The sequence below is a fragment of the Ovis aries genome, chromosome 1 (genome assembly GCF_016772045.2).
Source record: "Ovis aries strain OAR_USU_Benz2616 breed Rambouillet chromosome 1, ARS-UI_Ramb_v3.0, whole genome shotgun sequence".
NCBI lineage: Eukaryota > Metazoa > Chordata > Mammalia > Artiodactyla > Bovidae > Ovis > Ovis aries.
The window spans coordinates 127,689,881-127,700,130 of NC_056054.1; the positions used below are offsets into that span (position 1 = coordinate 127,689,881).

A 10,250-nucleotide genomic window follows, 5' to 3' on the forward strand; every position below is an offset into this window, starting at 1 on the left:
ATGGAGGAGCCTGGTGGGCTACAGTCCAGGGGGTCCTCAAAGAGTTAGGCACGACTGAGCTACTAAGCGCGCATGCACACACAAACATACACACACACACACACACAATGTTAAATATAATGGCCTTTCAGTCATATATAATATGAGAGGAATGAGGTTGTTTTTACAAATGAATTTTCCAGACAAGTGAAGCTTCACCATCAAGAACCAAAATCAGAAAATGTTTCAAAATTTGCCATTGTTTTTGACAAAACTTAAATGTATTTCATATATCAATGACCACTTAAAGAAATGCAAGAATCATTATTTTCTTTATTTATAGCCAATGATCACTTTAAAACACTGATATATGCAATGGCTTCACTAAATAGCGTCAATTATGTTTCTCTAGTTTTTCAAATTTCCTTTAAGTATGTCGTGTCCTTGTCTGTCTGGCTATTATCTGTCACTTGGTCTGATTGTTCTTGGCTTGCGCTTGCCCACACCTGCTGGCATTTGATCTGTCTGAGAAACCACAAGATAAAGCTTCTAGGAATAAACTGCATTATTTCACAATTCTCAGTCCAAAGGCCCCAAGCAAAGGCCTAAGAGTCATTCCAGATTTCAAGTAAGGAGAAAGTGCATAGGCTTGGAGACACATATTTTCCTTGCTATTTTTTTTCCTTTTTCCTTTGTAATTTTTGCAAAGTATGAGAATCATCTTGAGTGACTGCGTGTCTTTACATGCTCTAAACCTTGCCTTGAATGTTCTAACACATATTGCTTTCTAGGCTTTCTAAGTACATTTCCTTATTCATCTCAGGAAGTTAATTTCTAACTGTTGTTAAACTGTTTTAAGTTGTCAAAGATCCCTGGATGATGTCGTAGGGGGACCAAAAAAAAAAATATATATATATATATACATATATATATATATATATGTATAGGAAGGGATTTTTGGTAACCTGTCTCCTTCTTCTTCATCAAGATACCTGAAGCAGTTTAACTTTCATCTTGGCAGTGCAGCTTGGAATAGATTCAGAAGAGTGAATGTCTGTTAAGGAAGAGAAAACAGCTCCGTCAGATAGCAATGAGAAAATGTAGTTGCTTTACCCAACCATTTCATAAATAGACACATAGATCCTTCTTAATTTTATTCCCCTGAGACTAATGACTGATCCTAATGAAAATCCCAGTAGAAATCATTGTAACAAAAATAGCCAAAACATTAAGAATAGGACCAGTGAGAATGATGATGGCCGACAAGCATCTGAAATATCAAGCAACCTTGCTAATCCAGCCACAGAAATAAGTACTAGTTCATGCGCTAAATAACTAAACAAAATTGGGAACTGTTTTACATGAATTAATGAATGCGTGTATCTTAAAAAAATTCTACAATCATCCTTGATTCCCTTTACTATTTTTTTTTTTTTTGGCCTCACCCCATGTCATGTGGGACCTTAATTCCCTGAACAGGGATGGAACCTGCACCTTCCTAAATGAAAGCAAGAAGTTTTAACCACTGGACCACCAAGGAAGTCCCAGCCCCTCGTTGTTTTCAATGGAATTAATGTATGGTTATGTAAGAAGGTCTCAAGCTTGTTTTACACTTTGGTTTTGTGTTACTTATAGTGTGGTAGCGTTTCTAGCAAAACTGTCAATTTCTCTATTTAAATTAGTAAGAAAAGAAACGAAGGAAGAAAGAAAGGGAAAAGGTCATTCTGCAATAAAGCCTCTAACTCCTTTAATCATCCCTAATGTATCTGTAAACCCATAAACTAACACTTAAAAAAATACTCAGCTCATACCATAAAGGATTTGATGTGACTTATAAAAATAAATAACATTGATAAATATTTTTTTTAAGTTGAGATGGTCTGGGCAATAAGAAAGAAGAAGCAAGAAAACAATAAAACCAACTAGTGAATAGTCTACAGAAACGTCACACCATACAGTTGGTAGAGCTGTGCTACACACTGCCTCGGTTTCTAGTAATTTAACAGAGAAATGAGGAAGTTGTAAGACTCATTGGGATCATAAGATAAAAACAATGGTTGAATGATTAATTTTCCCCACAGGTCGTATAAAAAGGGCTTCCCAGGTGACTCAGTAGTAAAGAATTCACCTGCCAGTGCAGGAGCTGCAGGAGCCATGGGTTCAATCCCTGGATTGGAAAGATCCCCTGGAGGAGGAAATGGCAATCCACTCTAGTATTCCTGCCTGGAAAATCCCATGGACAGAGAAGCCTGGTGAGCTACAGTCCATACGGCCAAAAGAAGTCAGACACGACTAAACACGTGTGCATATAAAAAGGAACGAAATGCTTGACATCCACAAAAAGCAGGCCCAGAATAAAGTTAAGAGGCTGTTACAACTGGCTGTGCCTTTCCTATTCTTTATTCCTTTGCTACTCCATGATAACATTGTGGAAAGAAACCTAACGAAATTTTTGGCCAACTCATATAAGATAATGGTATGATGCCAAAAATGCATTTTGTCAGACTCAGTCCTCCAAAGAACTAGAATGTTGATGCTCTGGCTTGATCCCAGGGCAAAACTTATTAGCTAAATGGAATTTCCCTCAAATGTTAATTTTTACAACTAGGCTTTTGATAAAAGATAAAAGATGGTTAAAACTTATATTCTCAAACAAGAATCCGGGGTACAGATAGTCTGTGTAGTAAAGTAAAAGCTGAGAAAGTTGAGGAACTAACCAAGGCAACCATCTCAATATCTTCAGGAAGCACCAATATCATGCCTTCTTAAAAGTTCTGTATCTCTTTCAAAATATAAATAAAGGAAAAAGTAAGACTCAAACTACCACACAATTGTACTCATCTCACATGCTAGTAAAGTAATGCTCAAAATTCTCCAAGCCAAGCTTCAGCAATACATGAACCGTTAACTTCCAGATGTTCAAGCTGGTTTTAAAAAAGGCAGAGGAACCAGAGATCAAATTGCCAACATCCACTGGATCATCGAAAAAGCAAGAGAGTTTCGGAAAAACATCTATTTCTGCTTTATTGACTATACCAAAGCCTTTGACTGTGTCGATCACAATAAACTGTGGAAAATTCTGAAAGAGATGGGAATGCCGGACCACCTGACCTGCCTCTTGAGAAACCTATATGCAGGTCAGGAAGCAACAGTTAGAACTGGACATGGAACAATAGAATGGTTCCAAATAGGAAAAGGAGTATGTCAAGGCTGTATATTGTCATCCTGCTTATTTAACTTCTATGCAGAGTACATTATGAGAAACGCTGGACTGGAAGAAGCACAAGCTGGAATCAAGATTGCCGGGAGAAATATCAATAACCTCAGGTATGCAGGTGACACCACCCATATGGCAGAAAGTGAAGAGGAACTAAAAAGCCTCTTGATGAAAGTGAAAGAGGAGAGTGAAAAAGTTGGCTTAAAGCTCAACATTCAGAAAACGAAGATCATGGCATCCGGTCTCATCACTTCATGGGAAATAGATGGGGAAACAGTGGAAAATGTCAGACTTTAATTTTGGGGCTCCAAAATCACTGCAGATGGTGATTGCAGCAATGAAATTAAAAGACGCTTACTCCTTGAAAGGAGATAGCTTATTCAAAAGCAGAGACATTCCTTTGCCAACACAGGTCCATCTAGTCGAGGCTATGGTTTTTCCTGTGGTCATGTATGGATGTGAGAGTTGGACTGTGAAGAAAGCTGAGCACAGAAGAATTGATGCTTTTGAACTGTGGTGTTGGAGAAGACTCTTGAGAGTCCCTTGGACTGCAAGGAGATCCAACAAGTCCATTCTGAAGGAGATCAGTCCTGGGTGTTCATTGGAAGGAATGATGCTAAAGCTGAAACTCCAGTACTTTGGGCACCTCATGTGAAGAGCTGACTCATTGGGAAAGACTCTGATGCTGGGAGGGATTGGGGGCAGGAGGAGAAGGGGACGACAGAGGATGAGATGGCTGGATGGCACCACTGACTCAATGGACATGAATTTGGGTAAACTTCAGGAGTTGGTGATGGGCAGGGAGGCCTGGCGTGCTGCAATTCATGGGGTCGCAGATTCGGACACGACTGAGTGACTGAACTGAACTGAACTAAGACACCAAAGTTCTACAGTGCAAAGAACTACCATGCTAATTTTCAGCCTGAATCTTTTCAATATAGATGTTATCAGCCATTCACTGCGGCTCAAGGAAACAAAATATATCAGTCGTGCACTAAAAGAAAATTTTAATTTAAGCAATGCTACTTTCCAGTGAATCCTACACGGTAAATCGGTTCCTTTGGTATACTGACTGCATGCTTGTCCTCAATTATCATGCTTCCTTCTGTCTACACCCTTTGAGGCTGCCCTCCTACACTGACCCTGGGAGTGGACCTACTTTGGCCAATGTGATAGAAGCAGATTTGACAAGGCACTTGCCCATTTCTGCTTGCTTTCTTGGAACCCTCATTTCCAGGAATACGAATCCAGGTAGCCTCTTGGAGAATAATAATTGTCTCAGTTGAGGATTCCTAACCTATCAGCCCTCAGCCCACCCACTATCACAAACACAGCAATTGCTTCCATCTGCATTCCATGTAGGAAACAGAAACCACTCTAGGTATCAGAGACAGAAAATGTTTTCATACAAGAAACCAGATGCTTCAGAAGTCCACCATGGACGCATGGAGAAGCAAGTTTTCAGGTGGGCCTCCAGGAATAAATCTTAGTTAGGTGTCTTAGAACTGACCCACCTTGGGAGCTTATATTTCCTGTATGATCAGAAAGGTTGGAATCAGGACTCACCACTGGACAGACTGAGATCAAGAACACACCACTGCAGCTGTGATGCAAAGAGCAGGAAGCCAGGATAAGAAGCCTTTGCCATCACCACAGCTGACACCACACGCAGAGTAACTGGTGGACCAGTAATGCCGAAACAGCATCGTCTCATGACTCTACTTGTTGGAAGAACAAAGCAGCATGAAAATAGACTCTGTCTCCCCACCACCTTCCAGCCCTCACATAAGGTCTCTGACTGGTGGAGACTTATTTATATCCTGAACCATAACTGCAAGTTGTTGTTCAGTCACTCAGGCTTCCCTGTCCTTCACTATCTCCCAGAGTTTGCTCCAACTCATGTTCTTTGAGTTGGTGATGCCATCCAACCATCTCATCCTCTGGTGCCCCCTTCTCCACCTGCCCTCAATCTTTCCCAGCATTAGGGGCTTTTCTAGTGAGTCAGCTCTTCTCATCAAGTGGCCAAAGTACTGGAGCTTCAGCTTCAGCATCAGTCCTTCCAATGAATATTCAGAATTGATTTCATTTAGAATGGACTGGTTGGATCTCCTTGCAGTCCAAGGGACTCTCAAGAGTCTTCTCCAACACCACAGTTCAAAAGCATCAATTCTTCGGCGCTCAGCCTTCTTTATGGTCCAGCTCTCACATCCGTATATAACTGCAAGGAAACCTGGACACACAGTTTCAGCTCTCTGGTCTGAGAACCACATCAGTGTGCCAATCTAGCAGAACTAAGGCAGTAACTTCTAATTTTACTAAGAGAGGGACTGATAAACATAGTTTTAGTTTATCAACAATCCATTCACAACAGCTGAAGGGGAACTTCTCTCTCAAGTCATCTAAGAGATTTCATCAATCTCTAGAGATCTAAGGCCCCAGAATAGAAATTAAATACATTGTTTCACTCCATTTCACCTTCCTCATCTCTGTCACTGAACCAGTTCAATTATAAATAGTCATGGGACAGCTAAGCCAGCGTTTACAGTTGAGGGGGAAACGATCACTTTCATCCAGTCCACGATCTCCATTCTCAGGATGGTAATAACCAAGAAGTGATTCACGGTGTGTTGTGCTGTGTGTGCTGTGTGTCCAGCTCTTTGCAATCCCATGGACTGTAACCCGCCAGGCTCCTCTGTCCATGGAATTTTCCAGGCAAGAATACTGCGGTGGGTTGCCATTTCCTCCTCCAGGGGATCTTCCCAACCCAGGGATTGAACCCTTGTCTCTCGACTCTTCTGGATTGGCAGGTGGATTCTTTACCACTAGCACCAGCTGGGAAGCCTACAATTAAATATACATTTCTTTTTACTTTGCCTGGATCCAGAAAGGCTTTAAGGGAGATGCTAACTACAGCCTCGTCTTGGACAGACTGACTGGACTACTGATGAAACTCTGAATGTCAGGCGCATGCAGAGCTCATTTTCACAGAAAACAGCTGCAAAGCTTTCTTTATACTAAAGTCACAGGTGATCCTAGTCCACTGGTCACCAGGGAGTCTTGTTTCAGCCTAGGCAGCCACAGAAGCTTGTAGTATCCTTGATGAGAATTCAGTCAAACCTGGGGTGGGGGCAGAGTTGTTAGATAGCAATATATTGAATGAACCAGACCCTTTTTCTTGGGATGTTTAAGGAGGAAGCACACAGAGACCCATCTGAAGGGGGTGGAAAAACTAAAAGAAATAGAGAAAAGGATGCCAGCCAAAGCTAAGATGTAGAAAGAAGAAAAATCAGCTGAAAGAGGTAAAGAGAATCAAATGCCAGCTTGATGGAATGCATAGAAACAGAGATAAACTAAGATATGAAATTGGTAACTCAGAGATACCCTATCTGTATATATGAAAAGTCATCTGGCTCTAAGATATTTGTGTGATTTCTTACATTTTTGTGATTCTTAATAATCAACCCCCGCAAATGATCTCAGCATTTTGTTTCCTTGCAACCTCAGAGAGCCTAACTCATAGACCACTACTCTCAGAATGGAGGAAAGTGACTTCTCCAGGTTTACCCCACGTGAAAAAGCAGCCTCTAGATGCAAATCAAGTTGGTGACAAATTTACCATTCAGCGTGCCCCCATAAAAGTGGCTCCTGGTGACTTGAGGCTTAAGGAATGTCTTCATTTGTTCTTTAACAGACCAGATGTTTAAACAGTTCTTCCTACTATAGGATCCACAGAATAAATGCCTCAAATGACAGAAAGGTGGTCCAACACCTAAGCTGACGGGGTGATCCGATAAGGACAATACATTCATCAAGGCAAATCTCATCTGATTTATCAGCTAAAGTAATCAGGACAAAAATGTTCCTATGAGCATAGAGAATGCTAGGGACTGAACTGTGTCTCCCTGGTCTTTGCAAGCTCCTGAGCAAACCCTCTTGATTGCTTTGTGTTGTTTTCTGGTTTCACAGCATATAAAGAGATGACTAGAAACCTCATCTCCCAATTCTTTGGTCTTCTCTTCATAGAATGGAGCAGGACGTGATGGGCCTTCCCTGTTCCACCCCGTGTCCTCAGCCTGCTTTTTGTTTGTGGAAAACTTTAGTCAAGGCATAAGTTTAATCAGAGAAATGAGAACATGTGAAAACAGGAAAACAGTCAAAGGAGAACAAATAATAATAATAATGCACTCATTAAGCATAGTCAAGGACCTTTAGTTCTTTCTCTAGCGCTATAGAGAACATTCTGAGCCATATCGTGTGAACTGTCTATTATAGATTCTGAAACCCCTACCAGGTGGAGAAGTTAATTACCTGATGACCAGACTGTAGCCATGACATGGGCTGCCACAATTCCGAGAACACAGTGGAAACAAATCTGCCCTAGAACTGAATATTAATTGTACCTAAAACAACCAAGATGACCCTGGTCAGACCACTGCTGACCAACTTGAAGATGACTGTCAGAGCTGACTGTGATGTTTCTGCACGTAGCCCTCTTCTGTCTATAAAAGCTCTCGCCCCACTGGCTGCCAGCGGGGTGAGTTGGCCTTGGGATAGAGGTCCACCCTCCTGCCCAGCTGTCAGCACCTGAAATAAAGCAAACTTTCCTTTCCACCGACCTGGCCTGTTTATTGGCTTTTGAGCAGTGAGCAGCCAGGCCCCACACCTTTCAGTAACACTCAGACACCCATTTAGCCATCCGTTAAGTCTGCTTCATGCAACGTCCAGTGATATATGCTGGCAATACAGTGCCTATCTACCAGTTGGGAAAGACTGCAACAAATTTTGTCATAACCAGGATAAGTGCTGTGAAGGAGAAGCACAGAAGCTGTGAGAATGACTCACAGGGAATGTCTTGGGAGTCATCAAAGGCTTTCTAACGTAAGTGTTTGTTTACTGAAGTAGAACTAACTCAGCCAAAGGGGAGCAGATGAGCATTCTAGGTAGAGGAGAGCAGAGGCTGAGACCTTGAAGCAGTGGAGGTAAAGCAGACAGGATGAACTATTCAGGCTTCTGTGGCCAGAAGACGGAGAGGAAGGCCAACAGGGCAAAGATACAGGTGCCGCAAGCAGGGACCAGGACCCAGGCCCCGAGCCATATTGAGTGTGTTTACTTTTTAGTCTGGGTGAGGAATATTTGGCTATTTGGATCCAGTGGAAATTTTGCCCTTGAGCTTTTAATTCCACAATTATGAATACATCATCTACTCCAAGTAATACAAAATGAATTTTTATCTAAAAAGCATTCTTCTTAGCAATTAAATCAATTTAATTCTTGATCAATTACCATACAGAAGATTTTAACTGATTTAATCATTCCCATTTCCTTTTTAATTTACTAAAATTAATATCAATTCTCAAACTGTTATTATTATGGTTACTTTTATTATTATTTTTGGCAGTTTTGCTAAGGAATGTAGGTTCTTAGTTCCCTAACAGGAATCAAACCCACAGCCCCTGCAGTCAAAGTGGAGTCTTAATCACTGGACTGACAGGGAAGTCCCCAGATCAATTTTTTATTAAAACTTTCCATGGAAATTTGATTCATCAATAGTTTTATCCTCAAATTATCTACCATGGTCTCTACCAAGACTTGATACCTTAATTATTATTAAAATTTTATCATGTCATCTTTAATCTCTTTCAGTTTTGTTGTTGTTGCCGGTTATGTTTATAAGCAATGCTCTCTTTGAGTTAGATGATTTCTTGGCTTGGAGAAGGAAATGGCAACCCACTCCAGTACTCTTGCCTGGAGAATCCCATGAAGGGAGGAGCCTGCTAGGCTACAGTCCATGGGATCGCAGAGTCAGACATGACTGAGTGATTTCACTTTCACTTATTTCTTGACTAAAGCATAAGGAAATCTCCTGTTGTCCTTGGACCACCCTTTGAGGATCGCTGAATGTTTCCCAAAAGGTGGTTCACATACCAGTTGGTTAGAGATGCCTCGCAAAAATATTTTTTCATAATTATGCACTTAAGTGCTAATTAGAAAAAGTTATAGTACATGTAACACATTTGATTATTCCTTAAGACACACTAAATCTGTCCCGATTTAAGGAAAATAAATCATTTGCAAGTGTCTGACCAAGGAACAAAAGACAAGCCAAACGTTCTATTCAGTTGTCTATATTTTCTACTAGGAGAGTGGATTACTTTCACTGTGTGAAATTATTCTTTGAAGTATTCTGCCATTATTCAGTCTTTTGAAATCAGTCATGTGCTGATGTGGGATGACACAGAGGTCAGGTTTTAAAGGACTGTGGGAAAGTAAAAGGGGTTTATATTTCCAAGAAAAAGCAGGAAAGGGATTTTCCAGGTGTTCCAGTGGTTAAGACATCATGCTTCCACTGCAGGGGGGCGGGGTTCCACTCCTGGCGGGGGAAATAAGATCTCACATGCTTGTGGGGCGGCCAAAAAACAGAAGAAAAAAGAAAAGGAGGAAAGAGGAATACAGTTGCCTAACAACGTGCATTTTGCAATCTAATCTGGGTAGAAATCCTAGTTTTAACACTACTAGCGCTGTGATCTTGTACAAACTAAATTGTAAATTGCAAAGTAATTAATAAAAGATTGACCACTAGCTAAGATACCGCACATAAAGCAAATAACGGGGCCTGGCACATATGAGCACTCAGTACGTAGTTTTCCTTTCAGATTTTCATTTATCACCTTCAAGTCCCCAGAGCTGCTACAGGGCCCAAGTCTGAGCGCAAGTTCAACCACAGATTTGGAGGATGAAGGCAGATCCTCGGCCTCGGGAAAAAAGGGGTGCCCACCTGGCTGATATCGTGGGAAGCTCTGGAAGATTTACACGGAAGCTACTCTTGGAAGGAGTTGCAAAACTCAAGGACAAAACTGACAACATTCAAAAGTCCCCAGCACAGAGCCTATGAGTCTAAGCGAAGGGAACGACCTCCGGGAGCGAGCCACATCCGCCAGGCAGCCTACGCGTGCGTCGGCAGGAAGACAGAAGGCCCAGCCCGATCGAGCCACCCCATCGATCGACCAGCTCGAGAATCGTCAACTCAGTTCTGGCGGCGCTAACTGCTCCTTCT

General features: G+C 41.6%; 1 long non-coding RNA gene across 1 annotated transcript; it reads right to left on the reverse strand.

Annotated features, from left to right (window-relative positions):
- Positions 1–292: 292 nt before the first annotated feature.
- LOC105610396 (uncharacterized) lies at positions 293–10,155 on the reverse strand. The gene is made up of 2 exons (XR_001433837.3): positions 9,972–10,155; positions 293–1,033 (listed from the first exon to the last, which is right to left on the reverse strand). It is a non-coding gene; the product is annotated as an uncharacterized LOC105610396 (long non-coding RNA).
- Between the last annotated feature and the right edge of the window lie 95 nt (positions 10,156–10,250).